This window comes from Manacus candei, unplaced genomic scaffold (genome assembly GCF_025592945.1).
Source record: "Manacus candei isolate 608988 ecotype Guabito, Panama unplaced genomic scaffold, ASM2559294v1 h1tg000034l, whole genome shotgun sequence".
NCBI classification, from domain to species: Eukaryota; Metazoa; Chordata; class Aves; order Passeriformes; family Pipridae; genus Manacus; species Manacus candei.
This window is the reverse complement of record NW_026138082.1, coordinates 12,967,520-12,987,799: the sequence shown is the minus strand read 5'-3', so window position 1 is coordinate 12,987,799 and position 20,280 is coordinate 12,967,520. Positions and strand designations below refer to the sequence as shown.

At 41.2% G+C, this 20,280-nt stretch overlaps 1 protein-coding gene across 4 annotated transcripts in view; it reads right to left on the bottom strand.

Moving 5' to 3' along the window:
• Positions 1 to 20,280, bottom strand: part of FYN (FYN proto-oncogene, Src family tyrosine kinase) — a 143,208-nt gene that overhangs the window by 45,959 nt on the left and 76,969 nt on the right. For 3 of the 4 annotated variants that reach the window (XM_051792203.1, XM_051792200.1, XM_051792202.1), the window contains exon 3: positions 12,474 to 12,608. The exons of the other annotated variant lie outside the window; for it this stretch is intronic. The gene's annotated coding sequence lies outside the window, so the exon portion shown is untranslated. The remainder of the gene's footprint in view (positions 1 to 12,473; positions 12,609 to 20,280) is intronic. 4 annotated transcript variants of the gene reach the window in all.

Here is a 20,280-nt window from a genome sequence, read left to right as displayed (position 1 = left end):
GAAAAGAAATCCCCACTGAAATCTGGGTATATTTCACATACAAATTTACAACTGCTGACAAGACAGCCCTACACACCTCATTTACACATTGATGAGGAAAAAGTTAAAATGACAAATCAGCTGCAAAACTAAAACTGCTCAAAGTATTAATTCTGAAAAAAGTGAATAAACAAGGAAATGGTATACATATGTACTGTAGTTCCAAAAAAAACTGTTTGGGTTTTTTTACTAGGAATGATATGTATAGTAAACCAGTGAATTATCAGTTTCCTGATTTTTGTTTGATTTTTGCTTGCTTTAGCTTTTTGCTGGCAATGGCAGCACACAGGGAAGGAGATGCAAAGAGAACGACTGACAAAATGGGCTTTTTCTTTCACTTGTCCCCTCCCACTGTCACAGTGTCTAGACAATCCAAGTATAAAGACTGCTTAACTGTGCCTCTTGCAAAATGTGACAGAGAGTGTTACATGCACACATCTTTTCAAGCCAAGTCTCTGCAAGTTGTCTGTTCCTGGCTCAAAGAAACAACATCATGGGGAGTTGGCTAAATGTGAGAGAATACATGTATGCACGTACATGCCTAAAGTGATTTCAGCTTACTCAGGGGTTTCATAGACAATAAATATAACCTCCATTCAGCATTGGCCTTTGTGTTAATGAATGGATTCCAAAAACTAATCTCCTTCAGTATCACAGAGCAGGCTTTTAATATCCAAAAGTCTCGTCTCCCTGCATGTCAGCATTTGGAGCTGTGGAAGGCTGAAGTTATTCAGCCAGCTCTGAGATCACCAAACAAAATCTGGAGTTGGTTTACACTAAAATCTCCAGAGATGAGCACACAATGTTGTTCATCCAACATGCTGTGCATCTTACAGTAAAGGAACAAGTTTTTATTACATTTTCATTAAGAAAGGCAGCATTTCTCAGATGTGTGAGTTATGGGTCATGCAGAATTATCATAATTTGACACTGGGATTGTAAAAAGGTATGTAACTGGTCTAATTAAAATGAACTTTTCTAATGTAAGCAAGCTGAATTTGTTTATTCTAAAGTTGTGTTTTTATGGGCAATATAAAACATGTGTTTTCATGAAAACATAAAAAACCTCACTTGCATGTTTTTTGAGACTTCCTTAGTGACAAATGAAAATAAACATTATGTTATTTGTCTCCTTTCTTGCCTTTGCTATATTTCTTGGACTCCAACATTTACATTGCAAGCAATCCAACATGAGTTTAACCAGAATAGTAGTTTCCTCCTACATGGTCAAAATATTAGTTGACAAAGATATAAAATTCATTATATCATTATTAATTATTTATATAATCATAGCACTTTAATTACTTTTGGGTAAGGCTAAGGAGACGTATTAACATTCTTATTATTGTAAATCAACCTCCTTTGGTTTTTCTGTTGGTTCTTGATACAAAATGGAAGCCAAAACTGAAACACTTAACAAAGCCAGGCATCCGCTCCATTTATAGAAACAAAAGCAGTCCGCTGCTAGTTAATCAAATCCTAGGAAAAGTCAAGGAATACCAGGAAAATTCTTTTTTTTTATACTTCTATTTTAGAAGCTATAACATGTAATATTTGAAAAGCAAAAAGTACTGATTAACCTCTACTTAGTGTAGTTTCTGCATCTGTAAGCATATGGATGGGAGAAAGACTGGTGTAAATTCACTCCTTCAGAGCATCAGGACACCAAGCTGTGTAGTGCAGTTGATACACTGGAGGGAAGGGATGCCATCCAGAGACCTTGATAGGCTTGGGAGGTGGGACTGTGTGAACCTCATGGAGTTCAATGAGGCCAAGTGCAAGATCCTACACCTGAGTCAGGGCAAGCCCAGATACACACCTACAGATTGGACAGAGATGTGACTGAGAACAGCCCTGTGAAGAAAGACTTAGGGGTGATGGTTAATGCAAAACTCAACATGAGTTGGCAACGTGTGCTTGCAGCCCAGGAAGCCATGAGAATCCTGGACTGCATCAGAAGCGTGGCCAGCAGGTTGGGGGAGGTGATTCTCCCCTTCTACTCTGCCCTTGTGAGACCTCACCTGAAGTACTGTGTACAGTACATAAGAAGGACATGGAACTGTTGGAGAAAGTCCAGAGGAAGGCCATGAAGTTAATAAGAGGACTGGAGCACCTCCCCTATGAAGACAGGCTGAGAAAGTTGGGGCTGTTCAGCCTGGAGAAGAGAAGGTTGTGTGGAGACCTCATGGCAACCTTCCAGTATCTAAAGGGGTTCTACAGGAAAGCCAGAGAGGGACTCTTTGTCAGGAACTGTAGTGATAGGACAAGGAGTAATGAGTACAAATCGAAAAGGGAAATTTAGGTTAGATATTAAGAAGAAATTTTTCACTGTGAGGGTGGTTATACATTAGAACAGGTTGCCCAGTAAGGTTGTGGTGCCCCAACCCTGGCAGTGTTCAAACCCAGGCTGAATAAGGTCTTGAGTAACCTGGTCTATTGGGAGGTGTCCCTGCCCATGGCAGGGGGGATTGGGACTAGATAATCTTTAAGGTCCATTCCAGTCCCTTAACATGCCATGATTCTATGATTCTATGATTTTACAACTCACAGCTGAATTAAGGTGCCTTTTCAGAACCTGCTTTTTTTAGAGTTGTAAAAGAAGATAGGCCCTAAAATGTTTGAGGGGTACAGGGAGATGCAGGGAAAAATCTGTCTATTCTGCACCTTTCCATCCATGCCATAGCCTCTGTTCTTGAACTCCTTGCACAGGAAAGGGGACCAGAATGGGAGAGGGGTCCAAACTGCTGAAGAGATGTAGAGCAGGTTCAGACCCAGTAGGGTGCATTCTCCTTCCCCTTGGATTTCTGTGGAATGAAATTCGATGGGATATTTTTAAGACAACTTCTTTCAGTGAAAGACATGAAAGGGAAAGGCTGGATGACTGGTAACCATCAACTGTCTTTTTCTGACCAAATCCTACAAATCTTGTCTGGAAAGCATCAGCAGGGAGGCTGAGTTAAGAAATAGTTATGTTAAAAGAGAATCAGAAGCACAAAATCCTTGGCTTTTATTCAGTCTTTGTGGTGAACATGCTTGTTAATCACACCAAGGGATGCATCCAGCATGGCTGTGAAAAATAGATTCTCTAAGGGACATCTTTTTGGTGTTTTATGTTTTGCTGAAAGCACCACAGAACTATCAGACTGTGACATCAAATAAGCCAAATTTTATGAGCTACAGTAGGATTTTATATTCAAAATGTAACATTCTGAGTTACCAAGAAGATGCAAGAAGGACAGAAAAGGCTTTCCAAGAGAAAGAACTACAAGAATTTTTAAAGAGATTTTAGTTTTCTGTGGAATTCCTCCTGCAGGTTGGATATGGATAATAATCAACACAGAAATTTACCCTGAAGCTGAAATGTCTTACTTTCCATTCCACTATTAGTAGCTCCCTAGAGAGAAACTGATGGAGTATGTATTTTGAAACACAAGCCTGAGACACATTAAACCCCATAATTTTCCGAGAAAGTTCACTCACCCACTTTGAATATTACAAGTCGCTAGGAAGGCATTCCAAGTTGGGCAACAAATAGGCACTTAAAACTAGTCCTATGTAGGTCAGTAATTCTCATGCTGTCTGCTTGCTGACCTCTCTCTGACTCACATCTATGCTGATGGGAACATTTTGGATTTTCAGAATTAATACTGTGTCAGTTTCGAGCCAACTCAAATGAAACAGATGGAATAAAATTGCAACACTTATTGAATTATTTTTGTTTTTATCTATTAACTCTGGTACCTTTCAGAGGACTGTCTTCATTCCAGCTTAACCAGTGATTCCACAATTTTTAGGAATCATAAAGCAGGTCAGGAAGATACAACAAATACTTCAAAATAATTCAAACTTTTGCGTGTTATTAGTTATTTCTCAGGCTTGTGGGTTGCAGGCTAGTATATATACATATAATTTTCATACTAATGTCTGATCTAGAAAGAATATAATTTTATTGTGATGTGATAACGTGGTTCAGCCTTGAATGAAGCTGGAGATTTGTGTAGAATTCTTGCAAATCTATATGTGTACCACACCCGTCAGACAGCATTAAAAAATGTAAATCAGATGCAGTACTACCACTGGATGTCCTCTGACTGTTAAAGATATGCAGAAAATCTCACATAATACTATGTGATATTTCTGAACAAAAAGCCAGAAACACCAGGGCAAAACTTCAAGTCAAGTATGTTTCAAAACAGCACTGAAAAATTCCTAGGAGTCCTTTAATGCTTCACTCCCAGATTCTGCTTTAGCAGCCTGACCATAAAAATCCCAGCTGTTTAATTGTTCATCTGCAGCAGTCAAAAGCCAGGTTACTGCCCAGTGTCAATGGAATACCTATGGCTGGAGGAGTAGGAAGAGCAGTCTTAGATGAGTTCCTGCTGCCATAGTGCTCTGGTTCAAAGAAAATGTCTTTTACAGTGCTGGAGTGCTCCTACTATTGTTTCTTGTCAGCATACAATTGCTTTGGAAATCTTCTACAATGGTGGCAGAAGCAGTTCAGGAAAAGGAGCAGCTCCTGCTACCACGAGAAGAGCAGATCCTGCAAGGAGCTTTGTAGTGCCATATTCTGCCCTGCTGTTTCTCCCTGTTACCAAGTGACTGGGGACGCAGCCCTGGAAATGACAGCTTCCTGACACTACAGACAAGATTTAAGTTGTAACACATGTCTGTGAAGTATAGCCCTGTGCTTGCCTTCCCTCTTTTTCCTCTTTGGGACCTGAACTAAGAGTCAGTTATGAAAGATGGAAGGTTTGGGCTTCATCTTGCTGTTGTATTTCAGCCAGCCTCGGGGGTCAGAACTGGCAAAGACAAGGCACATGTTGAAGGATTTCAGTGAGCCACAACCAGACCCTTGGCTTCTGCCAGAGGCTGTGAGCACAGCTGTCCATGGGGCAGGGCGGGTGGCCACTCAGTGCCAGAAAGAAAGAGCGATGAATGTCTTGACAAACAGATCCATCACCCTGCCGGTGAGAGGATATGATCGCACTCTGGCAAAAGATTTATTACAACCCAGATGATCTATTTCTTAACACTACAGCTATACGAGCTGTATTTTACAAACTGGAGAAGAAAAAGGAAGTCAGTGCTCCAGCTGGGCAGGAGGGACAGTAACCATGTCCGTACGTGGTTGTTTGAGGGACAGTTGTGGTGGTGGGACTGGCTGGTGAAGAGGTCACCTGGCAAGGCCACAGGAAGCTGCATTAGCACAATGTGGCCATGTGAGCAGCCGTAATCTAAAGCTCCCCAATCCAAAAAGAGAAGACAAACCCTCCAAACTACTCCCAAAGGGACATGTCACCACCCTTTTGGTTTTCTGTGGCTTCTTTGACAGCTGAATCTGTGAATGTCATGGCTTCATCTTTTTCAAAACACAGTGAATTCTCTTCCACTCTCTGTGATACATCCCTTTCAGCAAAACCAAACCAGAACAAAACACAAGAAGCAATTAAAGCAGAGGCTCACCCTGCAGTCTCTTAAACTTGCAGTAACTGAGTTATGCCTTGTACTGTCTCAGGGCTTTTATTACTTTAAGAAAAAGATGCCCTAGAAAAACACAGAACAGGAAGAGCAGTTCTGAGAAAAGGTCCTTCTGTGTCTTTTTCTTTTCCCACCAACATCCAAACTTCATTTGTAATCTAAAAGAAAGAAGCTTATGTATAGCTAACTTTAGAAGGAAGGCCTGCAGGTTTTATGCTCATAAGCCAAAGAGCAAGTCAGACTCAAAGCTGCAGAAAGGTTTTTTTTTTATGCTTAAAATGAGTTAAAGGAAGCTTTGAAATTAACAGCTAAAGGCAGCAGCTACACACAGTAAACACAGTGCTTACTCCATAGCTAAACCTCCCAGAGGATGGGTCTATCCTTAGTTTGGAGTAACACATGAGAGCACCATGCAAATTCAATAGCGTGATTTCAAGCTACATTCCTCCTTCATCAGGCTGCTTATGGCAGCTCTATTCGCAAGCAGAGAGAAGTGGGTGAATGGTCTGCATAAGCATTTTGAGCTAATGCACCTAAATTGTAAAGTGTCTTTTAAGTGTATAAATTAGAAAACCTATATCAAGGGAAAACTGCTGCAAATGCCAGAATAATTTTGTCTTGGAAAGAGAAGAAGTGAAAGAGTGTCTCCATTGATTTCCTCTTTTATTTTCTCCCATTGAGAGAACAGAAAGATGATTGCAGTTTGATTCACACTGTTCTGATATTTTTTCTTTCAGTTCTTATTTTTAGAATCTGCCCATGATTAATGAGTGTTCATCTGACCTGCAGTATGGGAGCAGCACAGAGCAGAGTGCAAAATGTGAATCAGGATGGGCAGGGAAGGAAAAGGGGAAAAGGGAAGGAAGCAGTGTAGAAGTTCTGCGTGTTTGCCACTGTGGACTAGGAAAGAGGCATAGAAAAAGATTTTCTCTCAAAAAAACCCTCACTGCTCCCTCCCCACCCCCCTTTGCCCACGCACAAATGAAACTAACCTCTTCTCAGCCTTGTCTGATTTGTTTTGTGATGAAGACCTTGGAGGATGTGACGGCAAGGAAAAGGGAGCAAGCTGAGTCTCACATCAGCAGATGACTTTCTTCGAGACCCTTTCAGGACCCATTCCCATCCCAAGGTGCTCTCATGTCACCAAGGTTGCTATTGTTAATATTTTAAAAGTATTATTTAAATCCCTTCTTTGTCCAGTTACAACAGGTTAAAAATATCCTCCTTCAAAAACACAAGTAAAAATTTGCCTGTGGTTATCTCACAAAGAAACCCCCAGTCTTTTCACTATCATTGTAGCTGGCTCCATATACAACAGCAGACACAGGTGGAGACCCCAAACAGGGAGGCAGCCACATTGTGGCAAAGGCCAGTAAGGGACCAGAGTGCTGATGGTACTGACTACATCAGTAACGGGAAGACGCAAAAACTCTGCCCACACTTACACATACACACACAAAAAAGTGCTCCAGTGAGACCTGTTTTCTCAAACCCAGCTGTTGCCACTGTGGTTTCAGTGTATGACAGCTTACTGCTAGGTGACAGCTTCGGATTGTGTATTGGGTCTGGAGATGGAGTTAAGTTCCTTCATAGCGTTCCAAACTCTGTTGTGCTTTAGATTTGTGACCAAAAGGATGTTGATAACACACCCATGCTTTAGCTACTTTAGTTTGCACAGCATCAGGACCTTCTTTGTTTCTCACTCTGGCACTGCAGCAAGTAGGCTGGGGGTAGGCAAGAGGTTGGGAGGGAACACAGCTGGTGAATCTGACCCCAACTGACCAAAGGGATATTCTATACCATATCATGTTGTGCTCAGTTTTTTGAGAGTAGTCATTGCTCGGAGACTGGGTGAACATCAGTCTGCTGGTGAGAAGTGGTGACAGTGCATCTGCATCACTCATTTTCTTTTCAATTCTTAACTTTGCATTCCCTTACAGAAGAGTGTCAGTGTTGATGCACACAGTCCAACCATGAGGTGATTAAGACCAGTGATTTTCAACACTCTTTTGCCAACTACCCTACAAACTACAGTTCCCCATGTTCTACCACAGGCTGCAACTGTGCAACCTGGGATGACTTCTAGGAAGTCTATGGTCAGTCTCTACTTCCTTTTAACCACATACACTCCCAAGTACCAAAAAGCTGAGAGATGCCCCTAGAAGCAGAGATAACCTACACAAACCTGGATGGGGCAATCACCAGAGCAGGAGACGAGTAAGGAAGGGAATTGAGGCAGAATCCAAAAGAACAGGAGGAGAAAGAATAGATACTTTCCCTTTCGTTGGCTTCTGCTGCAGACCAGTGAACCACAAGAAAGTCCCTCTGCCTCCAAAGGTGGATCAATACTGCTCAGCTCAGAGTGGACCCCACAGTATCACAAAGCCCAATGAGGTTGCCTACCTCCCGCTGCTACCTCAGGGAACTCTAAGAGGTACTACCAAAACGACTACACATGGACCTATGCCTAAAAGGGCCTGCTCCTCTCTCTCTCTCTCTCTCTCTCTGTCTTTCCTTCTGTCTCTCTCTCCCTCATGAAAAGATACTAGCAATTCAAGATAGCAGCAGCAGCAATAGAGGAACACAAAACCACAATACTGAACAGACGCCTTCTCTCCTCCATGTATTGTCCTCTTTGCCTTTGCATCAGTGTGTATGGTTGTAGAACTGATGAGTTTTCATTTTTGGTGATTGAACCCACAGCCTGCCCTGACTCTTAGGTGGCTGCACTGCTTGAATTGGAATATCACAGTCTGGAGGTGGATGAGCCAACAGTAAACATGGGAGAACATCCCAGATGCTTCAAGAGTTGGGACTTCGAGTTTAAAAAAGAGGTGGTGGGAAAAATCATGATAGAAGGTCGCTTCTGCTAGTCAGAGAAAATTTGGCTTAAAAAGCCATGAAAGATAGATTCTGCTGGGTTAGTGAGAATTTTCCAAAGGAAGCCAGCAAACAGCTAGAGGGCCCTTCACATTGTTCAAAATACCTAAGTATCACTAAACATATGGTAGATCTATTTTTAAGCTTTATGTCCATATCTGAGGACAAGTAGAAGAGATAATTTTATTTCATCATGAACCTGAGGTCATTGCACATACTGGTCAGGGAATGATCTGCAAGGTATAGTCATGTGTAGTGAGTCTAAGCTACAGGTCCACAACCTGGTCCTTTAGTTTAAAGCTACTGAAATCTTCTCAGCACAGCTATAGGAATAGAGTTCCTACTTTAAACCTTCATGGCCTAAGCAGGAAGTCACATTGAAATAATGGACTAACTGGAAGCTGTGGATATTTAGGCTAGGTGTCAGGGAAGAAAATCCTTTCCATTGGCAAGGACAGCAAAACAACCTGGAATAGACTGCCTAAGGCAACGTGAAGGTTAAACAAGTATCCGTTGGGCATGGCACTGTCTCTGGAGGCATCTTCAGGGGGATGGGTGAGTCTCTTGCAATCTGGTTTTCTGTTATGCAATGAGTGACCAAAACAGCAGATCCTAACTCTATTTAATAGCCTATTCCCTAAAGCCAGAGGAAGGCTGATTTCTTTGTTTCTCTCACTCTCTCTTTCATTCTTTCTCAAAGATTCATATGCTTAGGAGAAGAAACCGTACTTTAATTCTGGTCTGTGAACCAAGGTGCATTTGCCAAGCTCAAAAACCCATCTGAAGATCCTGTTAGTCACACAGAATCAAGTGTGGAAGTTTGCCAAAGTGGACATTTGCTCAATTTAACATGCAGGAGTATCTACAATGGTGCTCCTTGTCTGGTGGTCCAGAGAGCATTGGAGCCCATAAATCACTGGGTGGTCCACAAGCCCATAGCAGACACCTGACCAAGCAAATACACATCCACTGGATGCTGTGGTAACATCTTGCTGGTGGTGTTTGAGCTACCCCTCCTACTGCCTGCACGCCCTCCCCAGTTTGGCCCTCCGAGTAAGAGCAATTGACCCAAAGTGCCCCTGAGGATGGCTCCAACCATCCTCATCAGAATGAAAAGAGCAATGCATGAGGAAGAGGTAGTCAACAGAGGTTTCTCTGTTTCTGTGTATTTAAGACACAAAGACAAGTGGAGGAGTGGATGGTAATCTGGAGCAGACAAACAGGGTTTCACTGAAAATTACTGTTTTGCAATATGCCCCATGAACTACACATCTCTCAACAATTCAGGATATTGCGAGATTCTGTTTGGAGTTCCTCCCTGTTTCCTAGCACAAAAAGACAAAAAAATGAAGGCTGCTGAAGTTAAAAACTAGGTAAACAGCACAGGGGACAGATGTCATATTTGTGGATTGTGTTGTAAAAGGAAAGGGACCCCTTGATAGGGAACAAATACACACTTTGTAAGCCAGGTTGGCTGGATAAGTTGGATTAAAGAAACAACCACAATCATATGCAGCACAAACCCATGATATTGAGGACAACATTCACCAAAGCAGAGGTTATGAGAAGACAACCCTTTTTAGTTGCCTATACGCTAATTACAAGAATCTGAAAAAAATGGATATACCCTCTGCCTGCAAAGTAACAATGCAAAAAATACTCCTGAAAAATAATAGCTACATTTAGATTCTATTACTAACAGAAACAGTTGTAGTTGCAAAGTAACAATGCAAAAAATATTCCTGAAAAATAACAGCTACATTTAAATTATATTATTAACAGAAACAGTTGTAGTCAATTTTAAAAGTTCCAAATGGAAGAGGGGAGTTGACAGGTCATATATGTCACAAATGATGTCTGTTCGAGTGACCAACAGCTTGGAAGTAAACAATCTTGGAGAGTACAGGGATGATAGACTTCTTCAACACCTATATACAAGAAGTACAAAATCCCTCCCTGCGTTACTTAGGCTGGAATTCTTATGTCACTAGCACTAAAGCACCCTTGTACTTTCCAAAGGGCTACAAATGACAAGTCACTAACTGCTAACTTAAAAGAAAGATCAGCCATCCTAACCCCGTGAAATAAAGCTCTTGCCAATTAGCTAAATGAGTCATACACGACATAGGCCTTGCAGCACCAAAGGGGAAAGACAATTCAGAAGCAGCTCACAGCATGATCACCACAACATGAGGACCTTATGGGACATAGCTAAACTCCACTGCACACAAGGTAAACCCCGTGGTGATCACACAGCCATGCCATGCTCAGCAGGACCCACTTACTTGCTTCCTTCTCCAGCCAGGGACTGCAACTGGCAGGAGCTGCAGGGCCAGCACAAGCACAGCTTACTGCTGCTGGTCCCATGATGGAGCTACCTGAACTGCCTGTGAGTCATATGTGGTTTAGTAGAGGAGTCAAAGCATCCCTGCTCTCCACTTTGTCTCAGAGGGAGGAAATGATCACAAACCATAAGGTTACTGGTTGTTTAGACTGAAAAGGACCAACGCTTCCTGTGCAGATAGCTAACATTGTCTGCAATCAAACCCAGACTAGCAAAATTTTAAGCAATATATGAACATATGCTCTTTATATATGCATAAAGTAAAATCACAGTGCATGCTTTCTGAGAGACAATTTCACAAAACTAGAGCGAATGGGAGTCAAATCAGGCTGAAGGCAGAACATACAGAAAGTTGCTGACATTGCAAGCAGTTTAAGACATTTCCTAAATGCCTACAGTGCTACAACCATGAAAATGGGCTAGATAAAAATAACACACAATAAAAAAACCTAACAGCTGAGTTGTTTCACAAAGAAGTGAAAAAACATATAAAATGTTATATACAAAACTGATACATGAAGAGAGAAAGGGGAAAAGATAATAAGCAAAAAAGCTAAATAAAGATTATATAGAGGAATGAAGAAGACACTAGGAAAAATTAAGGTAGATAAAATCAGATGTGTAATTTTTTATTTTTCTAAATAGATTATGAATGCTGAATCCTGAACAATACAAATGGTAAATAGTTCATAACAATATGACAGCAAGAGGAGTTACGAAAAAATATTTCTGATTGGCACCTGTACAGATAAAAGGCTGGATGATCTGTCTATGATGATGATAATGAAATAGCTTCCCACTACAGTAGCCCCTGGAGAGGGGTTGTTAAACAGCAGATAAACAATTCTGGGTGATTCAGATGAGTTGCTAGCAATAAACTTGTTTCAGAAGCTTTTAAACATCTAGTCTTGGAGCTGCTACTGCTGCATCTAAAGCAGTTCTGGGCCATTGGGGAAGGACCAGGGGCAGGAGGAAGGCTCATATTGGGCTACTGTTTAAGAGAGGTAAAAAGTAATTACACACCGATTGGTTGAGTCTCCAGTGTTTTGCAGAGGATACAACAACCAATATAGATCTCGATTAATAATTTTTTTTTAAAGCTCTGTAATAAAAGTCAATTAACTTGGCTTTAAGGGAAATAGATCCTGTCAAACTAATTTGATGTAATTTCTTGCAAAAATTACAAGTTCACTTGATGAAGGCAGCTTTGTTAAAAGTATTACGACTCTTGACTTGTTCTATAGGATATCTTTATGAAGAAACTGAATGCTTTGAAGCCTTATGGAGTGTCTCCATCTATACACGGAGAGCAGGACTCCATAGGTGGAGAGCACTGTATGAGGTCAGGCAAAACCCTCAAACTTATTTTATACTAAAGACACTTCTGAGTCCACAATCATATTAAAAGCATTATAAAGCTGATAAATGAAGGAAACCAATGTGTAACAGTAAATGAGAAACTATTTATTAGCAAACAAATGGGTTTCTGTTGGGTTATCACAGGTATTGGTGATCATCTCTTTACTATTTAATAGCCTTATCAGTGACCTGGATTAAAGTTAAGTCATCGTGGTTAGACACGAGACTGTGGACAGCAGAAAACAAACCACAAAAGGATAAGCCTTACAAGAGCAACTGGGATCTGCAGAAAGATGGGAGAAACCAGTTTAGGTGTTAATATGGCCAAGTACAGAATCACCTTATTAGAATAAAGAATACAGGCCATACTTACAGGGTGAGAGGGAGAGAGAGGACTCTATTCTCCAAAGCAGAGACTGAATATAAGACCCGGGATCCTGGGAAGCAATCAGCTTGACATGAATTCCCCACGCAAGGCTGTGGCCAAAAGGGCTAATGTGAGCCTCAGCTGTACAAACAAATGAAAATCAAAAGATGAGTAGGTAGGTTATGGTGATGCTGTATTTGGTTCTCATTCCTCTGCTCCATGAATAACATATTCAGGTTCTGCTGCTTCATTTTACAAAAAAGTGTTGGAAAAATTGGAAGAGTGTTCAGGGAAAAGAAATTAAATGACTGAAAACTGGGTGGCATTTTGTTATTTTGTTCACAGTATAGCAGTATTCATACAATGAATAAATCTGGCAACTGCGGACTCTAATCTAGCAAAGGTGGAAAATGCATTGGAACGGAATGCTATTCCAGTCCAGACTGTGAACAGGCAACTTTGTTCTGCTTTTTCAGCAATGATCTGTTATGAGTAATTAACCAGTAATTAACCCTTTACACAACAGGTTGTGATGTACTGTCTGTCTCTGCAAAGCTGTGGAAATAACTATGCTTGATTTAAAAAGGATGCACACCCACATGGCTTGGGTTAATCGGCACAAAGCAGGAGCTCCTGCAGGTAAGACCTACTGCCTGCCTAAGGCTGGAGGTCAGGTGAGTGGTCACTGCATCACACTGGGCTTTGTGTTGCCACCAAGAAACACTCCTTCTCCAGGGTAGTAATCCTGGCAGCCTTCCTGCTCATGGCTTACAAAATATCTCCAGGGGAAACCCCAACCTTTTGGGGATGAGATGCCATCTAAGTACAAATGACGCCCAACTGTCTGTCTTCTGCAGGATCTGCAGGCTCTCAATTCCCAGCACTTGCTCCACGCAAAGCCTCACTGTACAAAGTTCCTCACACTGAAATGCCAAGGAAACCACTTTCAGGAAACTGATGGGTGTTATTTCAGCTCTGACACTGAGAGAGCACCTGCAACTCCTCGCTTCAGCAATTCACTTCGTCTGCTGCCTGCTACTGGGACCTTGTCCCAGGGATCTGCCTGGGATTTCATCCCAAGCATCGTCCAGTCACAGAAAGTGACCTCAGAGAATCATGGTGAGGGAAGAAGTCCTTCATATCTCACAGATACTTCCTGTCCCAAATTCATCCTTTTGGGATGAATTGTTGGACTAGCTACTTCTTCAGGAAAACAAGTTAGTGCCTTTAAGCAGGATGAGTGGACGTGAGCATTGCTCCTGCAGGCACCTCCTAGGTCACTCAAGACATACATATGTCTTCTCATTCCCTTCCCCCACCCTGAAGGAACTGGGTGCTGCCAAGAAAGCTTTTGGTGCTCTGTCCCAAGGCTGAGGTTGGGCAGGTGGGTTCCTAAGGACCTGGCAACTGAATTTGCTTCATCCCACAGCATGCCCATATTTAGATTTGGTGGTTTTTAAAGAGGCAGTGCAAGCTTTTGTCCATGCTGCCTGTTTCAACCTGGGCCTTTGGCCAGAAAGTATTAATTCTATCAATGTGCAGGAGTGGAAAGGCAGGGAAGTGTTTGATTTGTGCCAGTTGCTGGTATCATCTCATTTTAAGCTTCTCGAATGAACCCACTTACGACTGAATGCTGCAGTGTAAATTCTGCAAACAAAACAGATAAAATAATCCCAATTGCTTGAGCTCAGGACTGGTTCACATATGCCACTCCAGAGATTTAGAAGGCATTATTTCAAAGAAACATCTAATTATATTTAATTATGATTCTACATATATACTTCTGTTCAACAGGTGGGAAAAATGTTTTTCAAACTTTCGGTCACTCAGTAAGTGATGCCTGCTAAAACACAGCATGCTCAACATAGTAAAATCTCAGTGCTATGTTACAAACATAAAAGAAACATACATCTTCAGTAAAATTGTAGTACAAAAAGTACAAAACTTTTGCAGAGTGAACTAAAACAAGAAAGTCTGTGAAAATTTTAGGGAGGAAGATGGCCTGTCCAAGCGTGGTGTGTGTATATATACGTGTACATGCACTCATACACACCAGCACTTCATCCCTGCTATACCCACTATTCCTATCAACAGTTCTCAAGACTCAAACCTGCAATTCTTTAGTCATTAATAGAGCAAAAGTTTTGGGAAAGCTGACTGATAGTGAGGTTTCAGAACTACTAATAAAAGATGAATCAGACCCTGCAAACGTATGGTTTGAATTGTGCACTTTTGCATCTTAATACTTTCTGTCCTCCTGGATGCATTTTATTTCCTTTTCCTCTGGCACAACTCCAACTACATCCTACAGCATGAGGATATTCTGTTAAGCACATGTGCAACTGTGTTTTTAAGCCTTGTAAAGGCTTGCTTATGTCGAAAGTTGTACCATTACAAGGATCACAGAGGCTAGACTCCACAAATATTATTTTACAGATAAAGTAACTGTGGTAATCTTCCTAAACATAAATGATAGAAACTACATAGAAACAAAGAGCTTTAATGCATGGATTTAAAAAAAAAAAATCTTTTTTTTAAATATTACAAAATAAATAGATGAAAAACTTGTCCTTTTATTCCAGACACACAGACAAAGAATTATACGGGAGAGTGAGAGACTAACCATCCCATCTGCCTTTGTAATTCATCCAGACTAGACACAGAAATGCTATGGAATTTAATGCAATGAACCCCAGAAGTGTCACTTTCGCAAATCTCAAGAGGCATCATTGACCTGAGGCTGGCTGCAGTTTCTGCCCCAATTCCAGTTTAATGTATTCCAGTCTGACCCTCAAGCGACAGTGCTGCTGGAGAACACGCTAAGAAACAAATGCAGGCAATCGCTTTGACATAATTCTTTTGGACACAGGCAGATCGAATGTGCTGATGTCAACAGAGACCAGAAAAGAGTTTTATCCAATCTCCTTTCCCCACTGAAGAAAACGAGAGAAAACAAAGCACAACTCGAAACCTAGCCAAACACATGCTTATCTCTCAGTAGCAACACTGATACATGCTATCTAAGAAAGGGAGAGCCAAGACAAACATTTCTAAGTATCATTTGGATGTATACATAGCATTTAATCTATAGCTTAAATTTACATGACTTGTCTATATAATTGGTTAGTTGCACATAACACGCATGAAACATCTGTTCTATAGAGGATATTAATTTAAAACCTCAGGAACAGCCTAATTCAGTCCTTTATGGCCATAGTACATTCAAAAGAGTTCCTAATATAGTTCCCTCACTTCAAAACAAAACACTCCTCTTTCTCCCATTCTTCTAAAATTTAGGGGACTGCGTGGACCTGTTTTCAATATGATTGTGCCTTGCCACTCACTTCAGTATCCAAGCTCTAGCAACTTTCAGGCTGCATAGTTTGATGTCAGAGAACACTGAGGCAATACTGATGTTTTCTGCACAAGGACAGCAAGTGGAGAAGCTGGGAATATTTTTTTCCATGCAAAACATGAATTATGGTAGGAAACCAGATCAAGGATGATACGATGCCTATCTTGAGAATAAAAAGCTAAGCTAAAGATTTTCTTCTCCAGCTGGTTGCTGTTGCTCCTGAAATAACTTCAGTATAAAAGGAAAATATAAAAATCCCACATATCAATGGTACAGTTTTTCAGAACTCATGAGGGAAAATACCGGGACTGAATGTGGCTTGTCTCTCAGCTTTATACAATGAAAACAGAAAAAAGAACAGATCCCAAACTCATTCCCTCTTCTCTCTTTTACTTCCTCTCCTAAGAAAGGCTTCCACCTCTGCTACTCACAATTTTTTTTCCTCTCATTCCTCCAGCTCCTCCCTGCTTCAGTCCATGCAGAAAGATTGTCTGCAATGGTATAACGCAAAAACCAGATGAAACACTCAAGGCTTCCTCTTTCTGTGTGCCTGGAGTGTTTCCAAGAAGAGAAAGTCTTGTGATGATTCTCACTTTGCTCTTCTGCAGCTACTTGAGTGGGTCACTCTACCACAATAAAAGCCTGCATCTGCTATCTGACCATGATCGAGAGACAGATAAAAATTACCATTTTGAATGTCCATAAGAAGTGTGGTCCCAGAGAAGACATATCATGTGTTACAGCCACTGAAGTGGAACATCAGACCACCCCTAGACAAAGAAAAACCAGACTTTTGTCCTTCTTCACCTACCACCCTTGATGTGACCTGCCCCCAGAATGTGGCCACAAAATGTGGTCCACAGTCTGGCTGAGCATCAGAAGCCACAGAATCTTTTAAGATGTGTTGGGACGTGTGTATATATTGTAATGTTTAGGCAATAAGGGTTTTAAGGCTGCAAAGCATCAGGCATTATAAATAATTTAATCATAGAATCATAGAATGGTTTGGGTTGGAAGGGACCTTAAAAATCATCTATTTCCAACCCCCTTGCTCTGGGCAGGGACACCTTCCACAGATGGTTCAAAGCCCCATCCAACCTGGCCTTGAACACTTGCAGGGATGGGGTATCCACTTTGTGCAACCTGCAACAGTGCTTCACTACCATCACAGTAAAGAATTTCTTCCTAATATCTAATCTAACCTGCCCTGTTCAGTATCTTTGTTAATGACATAGGCAGTGGGATTGAGCACACCCTCGGCAAGTTTGTGGATGACACCAAGCTGAGTGGTGCCATTGACTACTGGAGGGAAGGGATGTCATCCAGAGGACCTTGACAGGCTTGAGAAGTAGGCCTCTGTGAACCTCATGAAATACAACAAGGCTTAGTGCAACATCTTGCACCAGGGTCAGGGTGAAGGATGAAGGATGAAGGAACTGAGAGCAACCCTATAGAAAAGGACTTGAGGATACCGATGGATGAAAAATTAGATATGAGCTGGTAATGTATGATTCCCACCCAGAAAGCCAACCATATCCTGGGCTGCATCAAAAGAAGCATGACCAGCAGGTTGAGGGAGGTGGTTCTGGTCAGCTCTCATGAGACCCCATCTGGAATACTTCATCCAGTTCTAGGGTCCCCACTACAAGACCTTGGACCTGTTGGAGCAGGTCCAGAGATGGGCCACAAAGAAGATTAGAGGGCTAGAAAACCTCTCCTATGAAGACAGCCTGAGAGAGCTGGGGTTGCTCAGCATGGAGCAGACTCCAGGAAGACCTTACAGCAGCCTTTCAAAACTTAAAGGGGGCTATAAGAAACATGAAGAGAAACTTTTTACCAAGACCTGTAGTGGTAGGAAGAGGGACAACAAGTTTAAACTGAAAGAGGGTAGATTTGAACTGGACATAGGAAGAAATCTTTTCCAATGAAGGTGGTGAGACACTGGAATAGGTTACCCAGAGAAGTTGACAAAGTTCCATTGTTGGAGATGTTTAATGTCAGATTGGATGGGGCTTTGAGCAACCTGGTCTAGTGGTAGGTGTCACTATCCAGGGCAAGAGTTTTGGAATAGATAGACTTTAAAGGTTCTCCCAACCCAAATTATTCTATGATTGATGATTCTGTTATTGAATTGGATTGTCACCTCCATGGCTGCTATCACAAAACAGAGCTGGTGCAGTTCATGCAGCTGGGCCTTAATGGTGCTGTAAGACAACTTGTGGAGTGGGGGTACAAACCTGTATTACTGTAGACAGAAACAAATAAAGCACCTGCACTCTAGGATTAAGGCACATGAAGAAGAGAGGATAAGATATCCATATGATTCTGTCTAAATGTATAGATGATACAAAACAAAAAGCAAGAATCAAAAGCACCCATATCTTCACATTGTCATTTGTATGAAGTTAGTCTTTTATTTCTTCCATAATGTAAAGCTCCAGTTGTTATGACAATCACAGCAGTTGTTATGTAGTTCACGCTCACTATCTTTTCAGAGAGTGAGAGGTCTGATCATCTGCAGTCTTTGAATACTTCCCTCTAAACATGCTCATCTAATATGACTCCAGTTTTCAGCAACAACAGATTATCTGTTGTTTGACTACTGCAGGTTGTTACAATATTTTTACAACAGGAAATTTGTGTTCCATACGTAAGAAGACTACACTTACAAGAAATAATGCAGGAAGGTGATCTAATTTCTCTTCTGCTTCCTTCCTTCTGCAGTGTGCTGCATTGAGATGTTTGTTCCAATACACAGATTCAAGGCCAAGATTTTATTTAGCCTGATCCCACAAAACAAGCCAGCAGTTAAACTGCAATTCAAACACCTCAGCTTTTGTGCTGCATTCACATTCATGTAAGTGATTTAGGTAAGTGGGTTGAAAATTTCCCTTTTCAAGGTTATTGAGCCTGTCTTATCCATGGCTGGATATTTGTGTCAATGCTACAGTTTTAAAACTTCTGCAAATCAAGAACGCCTCCCAAAGGTGCAAACAGTACATCAAGCAGGAAATGTCAGTTTTGAAGGGTCTTTGTTGTTGCCCTGAACCTCAGTACTGCAGACTGTAAGGAAATGGCCATTTTGCTGCATTTAGAGAAAAAGCACAAGATCTTCACAAAGCACCATACTCACCCATGGACGTTACCCAGCTAAAACTGCTGAACGAAGGAATTTGTGTAACTGTTATGCTTCACTCCTCTGCTTATGAAAACCACTTTTTAATTTAGGAAGTCTGAGGCAGCCTTTAAATAGGAAACTTTAAAGTATTCTTCTATACTTATCCTTGACTGGCGATACATGTATATAATAAATTATAAATGGCCACATGCTACTGCCTCCTGTCTGCAAGCTAAAAGCTGGCAAGATAGGCTATACTGCTACAGGGCCAAATCTGCATCAGACAGGTTGCTGAATTTGGGAAGTTGGGAGCACTAGAATTCACAGGCTGACTGGTCAGTGCTGACTTCTCATTGCCAAAGTTCTTGGAAAGGGATAAACAGATGGGCCAGGAAAGGGCAGTACTCTGAACTGGATTGCATAGCCATAGAAATAACATCTGAGATCATTTGCTCTCTATCTTCTATGCTAAAAACCATTAGACCATTAAAACCCTTCCCACTATATTCTGCATTATTTGTGAGATAACAAGACTAGCTCTTTCATATTTATGTGTTAGAGAGGTATATAAAATACCAATAAAATTAAGGGATACTTCCAAAAGTTATGTTTGTTTTGTTTATGATGTCAGTAGTGTATTCTTCTGATGAGGCAATACTGACTGAAATGCAGATTTCCCTATGGCCTGGCTAGAGCCTCTGTCTTTTGTTTGCATTTTGGGCACTCAATTGTCTTCAGTAAAGACGAAGTGTGAAAAATGAGGCTCCATGTTTTCTTTTGTATATATTTTTTTTTCCAGAGCAGGTTTTCATGTGCCAGGAGCATAAATGTAAGCAAAAGAAAACAGTCCCAACTGTGTCAGCTTCCCAGAACTATATTTTGTATGCTGGTGCTTTTGTTTTCTTGCAAGTTCAGCATTGCTTTAATGGCAGCACCCTGGATTCCCCCTCCCCCCAACAAGTGATACATATTAGTACATCTGTTTTCTCTGTAAAGTCTTTCTGCATTCTTTGCAGGGCACAGGAAGGATGTGGGCTCCTTTTCACATTCAAATGAGGCAAATTAGCCTTTGCCTGGTTCCTACAGTATAATGCTTATTTTACATTTAAGCATGAGAAAAAGGGAGGAAATAAAACCCAACATATTAGGTGGGTTATATGTTTCATTTTGGTACAAGCTTAACTGAGCCTTCTTTTGCAAACTGCATTCCACAGGGCATAATTTCAGGATGATGTTCAATAGTTTAATAATGTAAAGTGACTGAATAGTCTGCACAAAGAAATAGCAGCCACAGATACATTAAACATGTTGAAAAATGCTGAAAATGTCAACCTGAATCA